The following is a 14,602-nucleotide window of genomic DNA, read 5'->3' as shown; positions in this document are numbered from 1 at the left end:
CCACCTTACCCTAGTTCCAAACTTCCAGCTCAGCACTGTCGCCATGACTTGTCCGGACTGTCCTAACTGCCTAGCTCCTTTTCCACCTATCCACTCCACCCTCTCCTCCCTGACCTATCACCTTCATCCCCTCCCCCACTCACCCATTGTACTCTATGCTACTTACTCCCCACCTCCACCCTCCTCTAGCTTATCTCTCCACGTTTCAGGCTCACTACCTTTATTCCTGATGAAGAGCTTCTGCCTGAAACGTCGATTTCGCTGCACTTTGGATGCTGCCTGACCTGCTGCGCTCTTCCAGCACCATTAATCCAGAATCTGGTTTCCAGCATCTGCAGTCATTGTTTTTATCTAATATGAACATTAACCTCTTCAGAACCAGTGCCTTATCCAACATAGATTTCAGTAGACTGACTTCCTCTGTAGCCCCAACAGTAATAAGTGATTCTTGGTCTGTCTCAATCTATCAACAAACTTTCTTACTGACGATTGCACTATCTTTCTCTGACACATCTCCCCCTTTAATAAAATACTGTGGCTACTGAAATGAAAACTCAGCGGGTCTGGCATCATCTGTGGAGAGAGGAACAGAATTAACATTTCTTCACTGAGTGAGTCGGATTGATCTCGAAACATGATTTCTGCATCTCCTCCTTAGTCCAGTTGTGTCTTGATTTGACTGCTTAGTCTTTAGAGTTGCAGCTGGAAGATCATTTGCAATTATATCTCTTCCTACTTAGGTACAGCTACCTCAGGCGTCCTCTGAGGATGGATCCTCAGTCCCCTCCTGTTTCTCACCCACAATCCTCACCAGTATCACCCCAAATCTGTCAGTTCCACATCCAAGATAATAACACCCAACTTTACCTCACAGCCACTGCTGTTGACCCCTCCACTGCCTAATCACAGAGTCAAATAACACGGAAACTCATCCATGCCGACCAGGTTTCCTGAACTGAACTAGTCCCATTTTTCTACATTTGGCCCATTCTCAACTTTTCTAATTCACATAGCTGTCCAAATGTCTTTTAAATGTTGCAATGGTACCAGCCTCTACAACTTTCTCTGGCAGCTTGTTCCATATAGACACCACCCTCTGTGTGAAAAGGTTGCCACTCAGTCCCCTTTTAATCTTTCCCCCTCTCACCTTAAACCTTTGCCCTCGAGTTTTGGATTCCTATATCCTGGGGATAGGACCTTGGCTATTCACCTTTTCTGTGCCCCTCTTGATTTTATAACATCACCCCTCGGCCTCCTTCACTGCAGGGAAGGAGGTCCCAGTCTATCTAGCTTCACCTTATACGGGTAGTTCTACAATATCGGTGTAGTTGCATTCCACCAAAACCATGCTCAATAGAAAATCACTTCATATTAATAATGGACTCTATGGGTTAGAAACAGACCAGCAAAAGATATCACTCACAATCACTCAAAAATCACCCAATTGTCTAACACAGAATATAGCATAGCCTGATTGAAGGTATAAATCATACTTATCAATGAAACAAAAGTAAATTTAACACAGTACATTTAAAAAATATTGTTAAAGCAGGGTCAGAGATAAGGTAAACTCCCTCATTCCTGTTAAGTGAGCTATATCACACATTCTCTCCACATGCTCAAAATGCTTTACAATATCGAGCATGTCTTCCAGTGGCTTCCCTCGGCAATAAACCCCCCACATTTTTATCATCAGGACCTTGCCTGCTAACATTCTTGTCACGATGTCCCTCCATCTTTTCAAAAGAAGGGATAATCTAGGAGTATTCTACCATTCACAGGAAACTGCTCCATGGTCTCTGTCACAGAAGATTGCTCTCAGTACAGTACCCCCCTCACAGAAAGCTGCTATCTATAATGTACATCCCCCACAGAACGCTGCTCTCTGTACAGTATCACCCCCCCCCCCACAGAAAGCTGCTCTATGTACAGTGTCCCTCACAGAAAGCTGCTCTGTGTACAGTGCCACTCACAGAAAGCTGCACTCTGCACAGTGCCTCCTCCCACAGAAAGATGCTCTCTGCACAGTACCCCTCACAGAAAGCTGCTCTCTGTACTGTGCCGCCCACACAGAAAGCTGCTCTCTGTACCGTGCCGCCCACACAGAAAGCTGCTCTCTGTACCGAGCCGCCCACACAGAAAGCTGCTCTCTGTACCATGCCGCCCACACAGAAAGCTGCTCTCTGTACAGTACCCCACTCACAGAAAGCTGCTCTCTGTACAGTATCACCCCCACAGAAAGCTGCTCTTTATACAGTACCCCCCACACAGAAAGCTGCTCTCTGTACAGTACCCTCACCACACAGAAAGCTGATCTCTGAACACTATCCCCCCTCCACAGAAAGCTGCTCTCTATAAAGTACCCCCCACACAGAAAGCTGCTGTCAGCACAGTGCCCCCGCACACAGAAAGCTGCTCTCTGTACAGTACACACACCCACAGAACGCTGCACTCCGTACAGTGCCCCCCCCACAGAAAGCTGCTCTCTGCACAGTATCCCTCACAGAAAGCTGTTTTCTGTACTGTACCCCTCACCGAAGGATGCTCTCTGTACAGTACTCCCCTCACAGAAAGCTGCTGTCTGTACCGTGCCGCCCACACAGAAAGCTGCTCTCTGTACAGTAACCCACTCACTGAAAGCTGCTCTCTGTACAGTAACCCACTCACAGAAAGCTGCTCTCTGTACTGTACCCCTCTCACAGAAAGCTGCTCTCTGTACTATACCCCCCTCTCAGAAAGCTGCTCTCTGTACTGTACCCCTCACAGAAAGCTGCTCTCTGTACAGTACCCCTCAGAAAGATGCTCTCTGCACAGTGCCCCCTCACAGAAAGCTGCTCTCTGTATAGTACCCCTCAGAGAAAGCTGTTCTCTGTACAGTACCCCTCTCAGAAAGCTGCTCTCTGTACAATACCCCCAACACAGAAAGCTGCTCTCTATAAAGTACCACCCACACAGAAAGCTGCTCTCTATACAGCACCCCCCGCCACAGAAAGCTGCTCTATGTACAGTACCCCCCGCACAGAAAGCTGCTCTCTGCACAGTGCCCCCTCACAGAAAGATGCTCTTTGTACAGTACCCCCCGCACAGAAAGCTGCTCTCTGTACAGTACCCTCCCCCACAGAAAGCTGCTCTATGTACAGTGTCACTCACAGAAAGCTGCTCCCTGTGCAATACCCCTCACAGAAAGCTGCTCTCCGTACAGTACCCGCCCACACAGAAAGCTGCTCTTTATAAAGTACCCCCGACACAGAAAGCTGCTCTCTGTACAGTAACCCCCCGCACACAGAAAGCTGCTCTCTGTACAGTACACACACCCACAGAACGCTGCACTCTGTACAGTGCCCCCCCCACAGAAAGCTGCTCTCTGCACAGTATCCCTCACAGAAAGCTGTTTTCTGTACTGTACCCCTCACCGAAGGATGCTCTCTGTACAGTACTCCCCTCACAGAAAGCTGCTGTCTGTACCGTGCCGCCCACACAGAAAGCTGCTCTCTGTACAGTAACCCACTCACTGAAAGCTGCTCTCTGTGCAGTGCCGCCCCCACAGAAAGCTGCTCTCTGTACTGTACCCCTCTCACAGAAAGCTGCTCTCTGTACTATACCCCCCTCTCAGAAAGCTGCTCTCTGTACTGTACCCCTCACAGAAAGCTGCTCTCTGTACAGTACCCCTCAGAAAGATGCTCTCTGCACAGTGCCCCCTCACAGAAAGCTGCTCTCTGTATAGTACCCCTCAGAGAAAGCTGTTCTCTGTACAGTACCCCTCTCAGAAAGCTGCTCTCTGTACAATACCCCCAACACAGAAAGCTGCTCTCTATAAAGTACCACCCACACAGAAAGCTGCTCTCTATACAGCACCCCCCGCCACAGAAAGCTGCTCTATGTACAGTACCCCCCGCACAGAAAGCTGCTCTCTGCACAGTGCCCCCTCACAGAAAGATGCTCTTTGTACAGTACCCCCCGCACAGAAAGCTGATCTCTGTACAGTGCCCCTCACAGAAAGCTGCACCGAGTGCCGTACCCCTCACAGAAAGCTGCTCTCTGTACAGTGTCCCTCACAGAAAGCTGCTCTCTATACAGTACCCCCCGCACAGAAAGCTACTCTCTGTACAGTAGCCCCCCCCCCACAGAACGCTGCTCTCTGTACAGTACACAGCCCCACAGAACGCTGCTCTCTTTACAGTGCCCTCCCCCAACAGAAAGTTGCTCTCTGCACAGTATCACTCACAGAAAGCTGCTCACTGTACAGTGCCCCTCACAGAAAGCTGCTCTCTGTACAGTACCCCCCCACACAGAAAGCTGCTCTTTATAATGTACCCCCGACACAGAAAGCTGCTCTCTGTACAGTACCACCCCCACAGAAAGCTGCTCTCTGTACAGTACCCTCACCACACAGAAAGCTGCTCTCTGTACAGTGTCCACAACACAGAAAGCTGCTCTCTATAAAATACCATCCACACAGAAAGCTGCTCTCTATAAAGTACCCCCTGCACAGAAAGCTGCTCTCTGTACAGTATCTCCCCCCCACCGAAAGCTGCTCTCTGTACTGTGCCGCCCACACAGAAAGCTGCTCTCTGTACAGTGCCCCCTCACAGAAAGCTGCTCTTTGTACAGTACCCCCCGCACAGAAAGCTGATCTCTGTACAGTGCCCCTCACAGAAAGCTGCACCGAGTGCCGTACCCCTCACAGAAAGCTGCTCTCTGTACAGTGTCACTCACAGAAAGCTGCTCTCTATACAGTGCCCCTCACAGAAAGCTACTCCCTGTGCAATACCCCTCACAGAAAGCTGCTCTCCGTACAGTACCCCCCCACACAGAAAGCTGCTCTTTATAAAGTACCCCCGCACACAGAAAGCTGCTCTCTGTACAGTACACACACCCACAGAACGCTGCACTCCGTACAGTGCCCCCCCCACAGAAAGCTGCTCTCTGCACAGTATCCCTCACAGAAAGCTGTTTTCTGTACTGTACCCCTCACCGAAGGATGCTCTCTGTACAGTACTCCCCTCACAGAAAGCTGCTGTCTGTACCGTGCCGCCCACACAGAAAGCTGCTCTCTGTACTATACCCCCCTCTCAGAAAGCTGCTCTCTGTACTGTACCCCTCACAGAAAGCTGCTCTCTGTACAGTACCCCTCAGAAAGATGCTCTCTGCACAGTGCCCCCTCACAGAAAGCTGCTCTCTGTATAGTACCCCTCAGAGAAAGCTGTTCTCTGTACAGTACCCCTCTCAGAAAGCTGCTCTCTGTACAATACCCCCAACACAGAAAGCTGCTCTCTATAAAGTACCACCCACACAGAAAGCTGCTCTCTATACAGCACCCCCCGCCACAGAAAGCTGCTCTATGTACAGTACCCCCCGCACAGAAAGCTGCTCTCTGCACAGTGCCCCCTCACAGAAAGCTGCTCTTTGTACAGTACCCCCCTCACAGAAAGCTGCTCTCTGTACAGTGTCCCTCACAGAAAGCTGCTCTCTATACAGTGCCCCTCACAGAAAGCTACTCTCTGTACAGTGCCCCTCTCAGAAAGCTGCTCTCTGTACAATACCCCCAACACAGAAAGCTGCTCTCTATAAAGTACCACCCACACAGAAAGCTGCTCTCTATACAGCACCCCCCGCCACAGAAAGCTGCTCTATGTACAGTGTCACTCACAGAAAGCTGCTCTCAGCACAGTGCCCTCTCACAGAAAGCTGCTCTCTGTACAGTACCACCTCCACTAAAAGCTGCTCTCAGTACAGGACACCCCTCACAGAAAGCTGCTCTCTGTACTGTACCCTTCATAGAAAGCTGCTGTCTGTACAGTAGCCCCAACAGATCACTGCTCTCTGTACAGTACACACCCCCACAGAACGCTGCTCTCTGTACAGTGCCCCCCCCCACAGAAAGCTGCTCACTGCACGTACCCCCCTCACACACAGAAAGCTGCACTCTGTACAGTGCCCCTCACAGAAAGCTGCTCTCTGTACAGTAACCCACCTCACAGAAAGCTGCTCTCTGTACAGTATCTCCCCCCCACAGAAAGCTGCTCTCCATAAAGTACCCCCCACCGAAAGCTGCTCTCTGTACTGTGCCGCCCACACAGAACGCTGCTTATTGTACAGTACCCCTCACAGAGAGCTGCTATCTGTACAGACTCGCCCTCCCCCCACAGAAAGCTGTTCTGTGTACTGTACCCCTCACTGAAGGTTGCTCTCTGTACAGTACTCCTCACACAGAAAGCTGCTCTCTGTACAGTACCCCCTCCCACACACAGAAAACTGCTCTTTATAGAGTCCCGCCCACAGAGAAAGCTGCTCTCAGCACAGTGCCCCCTCACAGAAAGCTGCTCTCTGTACAGTACCACCCCCACTAAAAGCTGCTCTCAGTACAGGACAACCCTCACAGAAAGCTGCTATCTATAATGTACATCCCCCACAGAACGCTGCTCTCTGTACAGTATCACCCCCCCCCACAGAAAGCTGCTCTATGTACAGTGTCCCTCACAGACCGCTGCTCTGTGTACAGTGCCACTCACAGAAAGCTGCACTCTGCACAGTACCCCTCACAGAAAGCTGCTCTCTGTACCGTGCCGCCCACACAGAAAGCTGCTCTCTGTACCGTGCCGCCCACACAGAAAGCTGCTCTCTGTACAGTACCCCACTCACAGAAAGCTGCTCTCTGTACAGTATCACCCCCACAGAAAGCTGCTCTTTATACAGTACCCCCCACACAGAAAGCTGCTCTCTGTACAGTACCCTCACCACACAGAAAGCTGATCTCTGAACACTATCCCCCCTCCACAGAAAGCTGCTCTCTATAAAGTACCCCCCACACAGAAAGCTGCTGTCAGCACAGTGCCCCCTCACAGAAAGCTGCTCTCTGTACTGTACCCCTCATAGAAAGTTGCGATCTGTACAGTAGCCCCCCCCCCACAGAACGCTGCTCTCTGTACAGTACACAGCCCCACAGAACGCTGCTCTCTGTACAGTGCCCTCCCCCCACAGAAAGTTGCTCTCTGCACAGTATCACTCACAGAAAGCTGCTCACTGTACAGTGCCCCTCACAGAAAGCTGCTCTCTATACAGTACCCTCACCACACAGAAAGCTGCTCTCTGTACAGTGCCCTGAACACAGAAAGCTGCTCTCTGTAAAGTTCCCCCGCCACAGAAAGCTGCTCTATGTACAGTGTCACTCACAGAAAGCTGCTCTCTGTACAGTACCCCCCCACACAGAAAGCTGCTCTTTATAATGTACTCCCGACACAGAAAGCTGCTCTCTGTACAGTACCACCCCCACAGAAAGCTGCTCTCTGTACAGTACCCTCACCACACAGAAAGCTGCTCTCTGTACAGTGTCCACAACACAGAAAGCTGCTCTCTATAAAATACCATCCACACAGAAAGCTGCTCTCTATAAAGTACCCCCTGCACAGAAAGCTGCTCTCTGTACAGTACCCTCCCCCACAGAAAGCTGCTCTATGTACAGTGTCACTCACAGAAAGCTGCTCCCTGTGCAATACCCCTCACAGAAAGCTGCTCTCCGTACAGTACCCCCCCACACAGAAAGCTGCTCTTTATAAAGTACCCCCGACACAGAAAGCTGCTCTCTGTACAGTAACCCCCCGCACACAGAAAGCTGCTCTCTGTACAGTACACACACCCACAGAACGCTGCACTCCGTACAGTGCCCCCCCCACAGAAAGCTGCTCTCTGCACAGTATCCCTCACAGAAAGCTGTTTTCTGTACTGTACCCCTCACCGAAGGATGCTCTCTGTACAGTACTCCCCTCACAGAAAGCTGCTGTCTGTACCGTGCCGCCCACACAGAAAGCTGCTCTCTGTACAGTAACCCACTCACTGAAAGCTGCTCTCTGTACAGTAACCCACTCACAGAAAGCTGCTCTCTGTACTGTACCCCTCTCACAGAAAGCTGCTCTCTGTACTATACCCCCCTCTCAGAAAGCTGCTCTCTGTACTGTACCCCTCACAGAAAGCTGCTCTCTGTACAGTACCCCTCAGAAAGATGCTCTCTGCACAGTGCCCCCTCACAGAAAGCTGCTCTCTGTATAGTACCCCTCAGAGAAAGCTGTTCTCTGTACAGTACCCCTCTCAGAAAGCTGCTCTCTGTACAATACCCCCAACACAGAAAGCTGCTCTCTATAAAGTACCACCCACACAGAAAGCTGCTCTCTATACAGCACCCCCCGCCACAGAAAGCTGCTCTATGTACAGTACCCCCCGCACAGAAAGCTGCTCTCTGCACAGTGCCCCCTCACAGAAAGATGCTCTTTGTACAGTACCCCCCGCACAGAAAGCTGATCTCTGTACAGTGCCCCTCACAGAAAGCTGCACCGAGTGCCGTACCCCTCACAGAAAGCTGCTCTCTGTACAGTGTCCCTCACAGAAAGCTGCTCTCTATACAGTGCCCCTCACAGAAAGCTACTCTCTGTACAGTGCCCCTCTCAGAAAGCTGCTCTCTGTACAATACCCCCAACACAGAAAGCTGCTCTCTATAAAGTACCACCCACACAGAAAGCTGCTCTCTATACAGCACCCCCCGCCACAGAAAGCTGCTCTATGTACAGTGTCACTCACAGAAAGGTGCTCCTTGTGCAGTGCCCCTCACAGAAAGCTGCTCTCTGTACAGTACCCCCCCCCACCACACACTGAAAACTGCTCTTTATAAAGTACCGCTCTCACAGAAAGCTGCTCTCAGCACAGTGCCCTCTCACAGAAAGCTGCTCTCTGTACAGTACCACCTCCACTAAAAGCTGCTCTCAGTACAGGACACCCCTCACAGAAAGCTGCTCTCTGTACTGTACCCCTCATAGAAAGCTGCTGTCTGTACAGTAGCCCCAACAGATCACTGCTCTCTGTACAGTACACACCCCCACAGAACGCTGCTCTCTGTACAGTGCCCCCCCCACAGAAAGCTGCTCACTGCACGTACCCCTTCACACACAGAAAGCTGCACTCTGTACAGTGCCCCTCACAGAAAGCTGCTCTCTGTACAGTAACCCACCTCACAGAAAGCTGCTCTCTGTGCAGTGCCCTCTCCCCACAGAAAGTTGCTCTCTGCACAGTATCACTCACAGAAAGCTGCTCACTGTACAGTGCCCCTCACAGAAAGCTGCTCTCTATACAGTGCCCTCACCACACAGAAAGCTGCTCTCTGTACAGTGTCCACAACACAGAAAGCTGCTCTCTATAAAATACCATCCACACAGAAAGCTGCTCTCTATAAAGTACCCCCTGCACAGAAAGCTGCTCTCTGTACAGTATCTCCCCCCCACAGAAAGCTGCTCTCCATAAAGTACCCCCCCACCGAAAGCTGCTCTCTGTACTGTGCCGCCCACACAGAAAGCTGCTCTCTGTACAGTACCCCACTCACAGAAAGCTGCTCTCTGTACAGTACCCCCCACACAGAAAACTACTCCCTGTGCAGTTCCACTCACAGAAATCTACTCTCTGTACAGTGCCCCTCACAGAAAGCTGCTCTCTGTACAGTGCCCCTCACAGAAAGCTGCTCTCTGTACAGTACTCCCCCACCCCACTGAAAGCTGCTCTCAGTTTAGTACCCTGTCACAGAAATCTGCTGTCTGCACAGTACCCCCCCCACACACACAGAAAGCTGCTGTATGTACAGTAACCCCCACAAAGAACGCTGGTCTCTGTACAGTACACACCCCCACAGAAAGCTGCTCTATGCACAGTGTCCCTCACAGAAAGCTGCACTCTGTACAGTATCGCAACACCCCCCCACCCCCGCCTCCCCCAGGGAAACCTGTCCTTTGTACTGTACCTCTCACCGAAGGATGCTCTCTGTACAGTACCCCCCCTCATTGAAAGCTGCTCTCTGTACCATGCCCCTCACAGAAAGCTGCTCTCTGCACAGTACCCCTCACAGAAAGCTGCTCTCTGTACTGTGCCGCCCACACAGAAAGCTGCTCTCTGTACCGTGCCGCCCACACAGAAAGCTGCTCTCTGTACAGTGCCCCATCACAGAAAGCTGCTCTCTGTACAGTGCCCCAGCACAGAAAGCTGCTCTCTGTACAATACCCCCAACACAGAAAGCTGCTCTTTATAAAGTACCACCCACACAGAAAGCTGCTCTCTGTACAGTAGCCCCCCCACAGAAAACTGCTCTATGTACAGTGTCACTCACAGAAAGTTGCTCTCTGTACAGTACCCCCCCACAACAGAAAGCTGCTCTCAGCACAGTGCCCCCTCACAGAAAGCTGTTCTCTGTACAGTACCCCCACCCCCACAGAAAGCTGCTCTATGTACTGTGTCCCTCACAGAAAGCTGCACTCTGTACAGTGTCCCCTCCAACTGAAAGCTGCTCTCTGCACAGTATCCCTCACAGAAAGCTGCTCTCTGTACTGTACCCCACACTAAAGGATGCTCTCTGTACAGTACCCCCCTAACACAGAAAGCTGCTCTATGTACAGTGTCCCTCATAGAATGCTGCACCCTGTGCCGTACCCCTCACAGAAAGCTGCTCTCTGTACAGTACTCCCCCACCCCACTGAAAGCTGCTCTCAGTTTAGTACCCTCTCACAGAAAGCTGCTGTCTGCACAGTTTCCCCCCCCCCACACACAGAAAGCTGCTCTATGTACAGTAACCCCCACAAAGAACGCTGCTCTCTGTACAGTACACACCCCCACAGAAAGCTGCTCTCTGCACAGTGTCCCTCACAGAAAGCTGCACTCTGTACAGTATCGCAACACCCCTCCACGCCCCCCCCGCCTCCCCCAGGGAAACCTGTCCTTTGTACTGTACCTCTCACCGAAGGATGCTCTCTGTACAGTACCCCCCCTCATTGAAAGCTGCTCTCTGTACCGTGCCCCTCACAGAAAGCTGCTCTCTGTACAGTGCCCCATCACAGAAAGCTGCTCTCTGTACAATACCCCCAACACAGAAAGCTGCTCTTTATAAAGTACCACCCACACAGAAAGCTGCTCTCTGTACAGTAGCCCCCCCACAGAAAACTGCTCTATGTACAGTGTCACTCACAGAAAGTTGCTCTCTGTACAGTACCCCCCCACAACAGAAAGCTGCTCTCAGCACAGTGCCCCCTCACAGAAAGCTGTTCTCTGTACAGTACCACCCCCACTAAAAGCTGCTCTCAGTACAGTATGCACCCCCACAGAAAGCTGCTCTCTGTACACTGCCGCCCCCACAGAACGCTGCTCTCTGCACATGGCCCCTTCATAGAAAGCTGCTCTCTGTACTGTACCCCTCACAGAAAGCTGCTCTCTGTACAGTGCTGCCCCCACAGAACGCTGCTTATTGTACAGTACCCCTCACAGAGAGCTGCTATCTGTACAGAATCGCCCTCCCCCCACAGAAAGCTGTTCTGTGTACTGTACCCCTCACTGAAGGTTGCTCTCTGTACAGTACTCCTCACACAGAAAGCTGCTCTCAGTACAGTACACCCCCTCACAGAAAGCTGCTCTCTGTACAGTACCCCCTCCCACACACAGAAAACTGCTCTTTATAGAGTCCCGCCCACAGAGAAAGCTGCTCTCAGCACAGTGCCCTCTCACAGAAAGCTGCTCTCTGTACAGTACCACCCCCACTAAAAGCTGCTCTCAGTACAGGACAACCCTCACAGAAAGCTGCTCTCTGTACAGTACACACCCCCACAGAACGCTGCTCTCTGTACAGTGCCCCCTCCTCACAGAAAGCTGCTCTCTGCACAGTACCTCCCCACACAAAGAAAGCTGCACACGGTACAGTGCCCCTCACAGAAAGCTGCTCTCTGTACAGTACCCCCCCACACAGAAAGCAGCTCTATGTACAGTGTCACTCACAGAAAGCTGCTCTCTGTACAGTACCCCCCCACAACAGAAAGCTGCTCTCTATAAAGTACTCCCCACACAGAAAGCTGCTCTCAGCACAGTGCCCCCTCACAGAAAGCTGCTCTCTGCACATGGCCCCTTCACAGAAAGATGCTCTCTGTACTGTACCCCTCACAGAAAGCTGCTCTCTGTACAGTACCCCCCTTACAGAAAGCTGCTCTCTGTACACTACCCCCCCCACAGAACGCTGTTTATTGTACAGTATCCCTCACAGACAGCTGCTATCTGTACTGTATCGCCCCCCCCCACAGAAAGCTGTTCTCTGTACTGTACCCCTCACCGAAGGATGCTCTCTGTACAGTACTCCCCTCACAGAAAGCTGCTCTCTGTACAGTACGCACCCCCACAGAAAGATGCTCTATGTACAGTGCACCCCCCAACAAAAAGCTGCTCTCTGTACAGTACCCAACTCACAGAAAGCTGCTTTATGTACATGGCCCCTTCACAGGAAGCTGCTCTCTGTACAATACCCCCAACACAGAAAGCTGCTCTCTATAAAGTACCACCCACACAGAAAGCTGCTCTCTGTACAGTACCCCCCCCCACAGAAAGCTGCTCTATGTACAGTGTCACTCACAGAAAGCCGCTCTCTGTACAGTATCCCCCCCCCCACAGAAAGCTGCTCTCTGTACACTACCCCCCCACCGAAAGCTGCTCTCTGTACCGTGCGGCCCACACAGAAAGCTGCTCTATGTATAGTGTCACTCACAGAAAGCAGCTCTCTGTATTGTACCCCTCAGAGAAAGCTGCTCTCTGTACAGTACCCCTCACAGAAAGCTGCTCTCAATACAGTACCCCCCACACAGAAAGCTGCTCTCTATAAAGTACCACCCACACAGAAAGCTGCTCTATGTACAGTGTCACTCACAGAAAGCTGCTCCCTGTGCAGTGCCCCTCACAGAAAGCTGCTCTCTGTACAGTACCCCCCCACCCCACAACAAAAAGCTGCTCTCTATAAAGTACCCCACACACAGAACGCTGCTCTCTGCACTTGGTCCCTTCACAGAAAGCTGCTCACTGTACTGTACCCCTCACAGAAAGCTGCTCTCTATACAGTATCCCCCCCACAGAAACCTGCTCTCTGTACTGTACCCCTCATAGAAATCTGCTCTCTGTACACTACCCCCCCCCCCCCCACAGAACGCTGCTCATTGTATAGTATCCCTCACAGAAAGCTGCTCTCTGTACAGTACACACCCCCACAGAAAGGTGCTCTATGTACAGTGTCCCTCAAGAAAGCTGCTCTCTGTATAGTGCCACTCACAGAAAGCTGCTCTCAGCACAGTGCCCCCTCACAGAAAGCTGCTCTCTGTACAGTAACACACCCACTAAAAGCTGCTCTCTGCACATTGCCCGCTCACAGAAAGCTGCTCTATGTACTGTACCCCTCACAGAAAGCTGCTCTCTGTACACTACCCCCCACAGAACGCTGCTCATTGTACAGTATCCCTCACAGGAAGCTGCTCTCTGTACAGTATCGCCCCACCCCCCACAGAAGGCTGTTCTCTGTCCTGTACCCCTCACCGAAGGATGCTCTCTGTACAGTACCACCCCCACAGAAAGCTGCTCTCTGTACAAGATTCCTCACAGAAAGCTGCTGTCTGTACAATATCGCCCCCCCCACAGAAAGCTGTTCTCTGTACTGTACCCCTCACAGAAAGCTGCTCTCTGTACAGTACCCCCCCAAACAGAAAGCTGCTCTTTATAAAGTACTGCCCACACAGAACGCTGCTCTCTGCACATTGCCCCCTCACAGAAAGCTGCTCTCTGTACAGTACACATCCCCACAGAACGCTGCTCTCTGTTCAGTGGCCCCTCACAGAAAGCTGCTCTCTGCACAGTATCCCTCACAGAAAGCTGCTCTCGTACAGTATCGCCCCCCCCCCCCACAGAAACCCCCACACAGAAAGCTGCTCTCTGTACAGTGCCCCCTCAAAGAAAACTGCTCTCTGTACAGTACCTCCCCACACAGAAAGCTGCTATCTATAAAGTACCCCCCCGCAGAACGCTGCTCTCTGCACAGTATCCCCCCACACAGAAAGCTGCTCTCTATAAAGTACCCCCCACACAGAAAGCTGCTCTCTGTACAGTACCACCCCCACTAAAAGCTGCTCTCTGTACAGTGCCGCCCCCACAGAAAGCTGCTCTCTGCACAGTATCCCTCAGAGGAAGCTGCTCTCTGTACAGTATCCCTCACAGAAAACTGGTCTGATGGCAGCTGACATCAGCACATTGCCAGAATGGCCCCAAGACCAGAGCTGACTTGGCTGCACACACACACAACGGTGCAGAGACTGCAGCGCGGACATTGGTGCATGCGCAGAAGGAAGCATGTGGACCGATCCCCGCTGGAATTACACTATTGCCAACAGGGGTAAGCATTCTCGAAACTGCCGTTCCTGAATTCCTCAGCAACATCACAAACAAATCGCATTGCCAGAACCTGCTTTCTCCAAGAACTACCTGTAATTCAATCCTTGGTAACATCCTTGTCAATCTTTTTTGCACCCTTTCCAGTTTAATAACATTTTGCCTGTAGCAGGGTAGCCAGAATTGATGAAGATGCATCTAGCCTCAAAAGGTTAGCTTTCTCTCTCTCCATGGATGCTCTCTGAGCAGCTGTGGTCTCCAGCATTTGTTGTTTTCAGACCTAAATATTCTAAAAGTGGCCACACCGATGACTCATACATGACATCTCAACTCTTATACTCAATGCTCTGACCGATGAAGGCAAGTCTTCACCACCCTGTCTATCTGCGAC

The 14,602-nt window shown here is 51.5% G+C and overlaps 1 protein-coding gene across 1 annotated transcript in view; it reads left to right on the top strand.

Moving 5' to 3' along the window:
• The window catches only part of nwd1 (NACHT and WD repeat domain containing 1), an 84,448-nt gene that overhangs the window by 63,566 nt on the left and 6,280 nt on the right, over nucleotides 1-14,602 (top strand). The window lies entirely within an intron of this gene.

The sequence above is a fragment of the Hemiscyllium ocellatum genome, chromosome 19, assembly GCF_020745735.1.
Source record: "Hemiscyllium ocellatum isolate sHemOce1 chromosome 19, sHemOce1.pat.X.cur, whole genome shotgun sequence".
Lineage (NCBI taxonomy): Eukaryota > Metazoa > Chordata > Chondrichthyes > Orectolobiformes > Hemiscylliidae > Hemiscyllium > Hemiscyllium ocellatum.
Note: the sequence above shows the minus strand (reverse complement) of the source record. Positions and strands in the feature narration are given on the sequence as shown.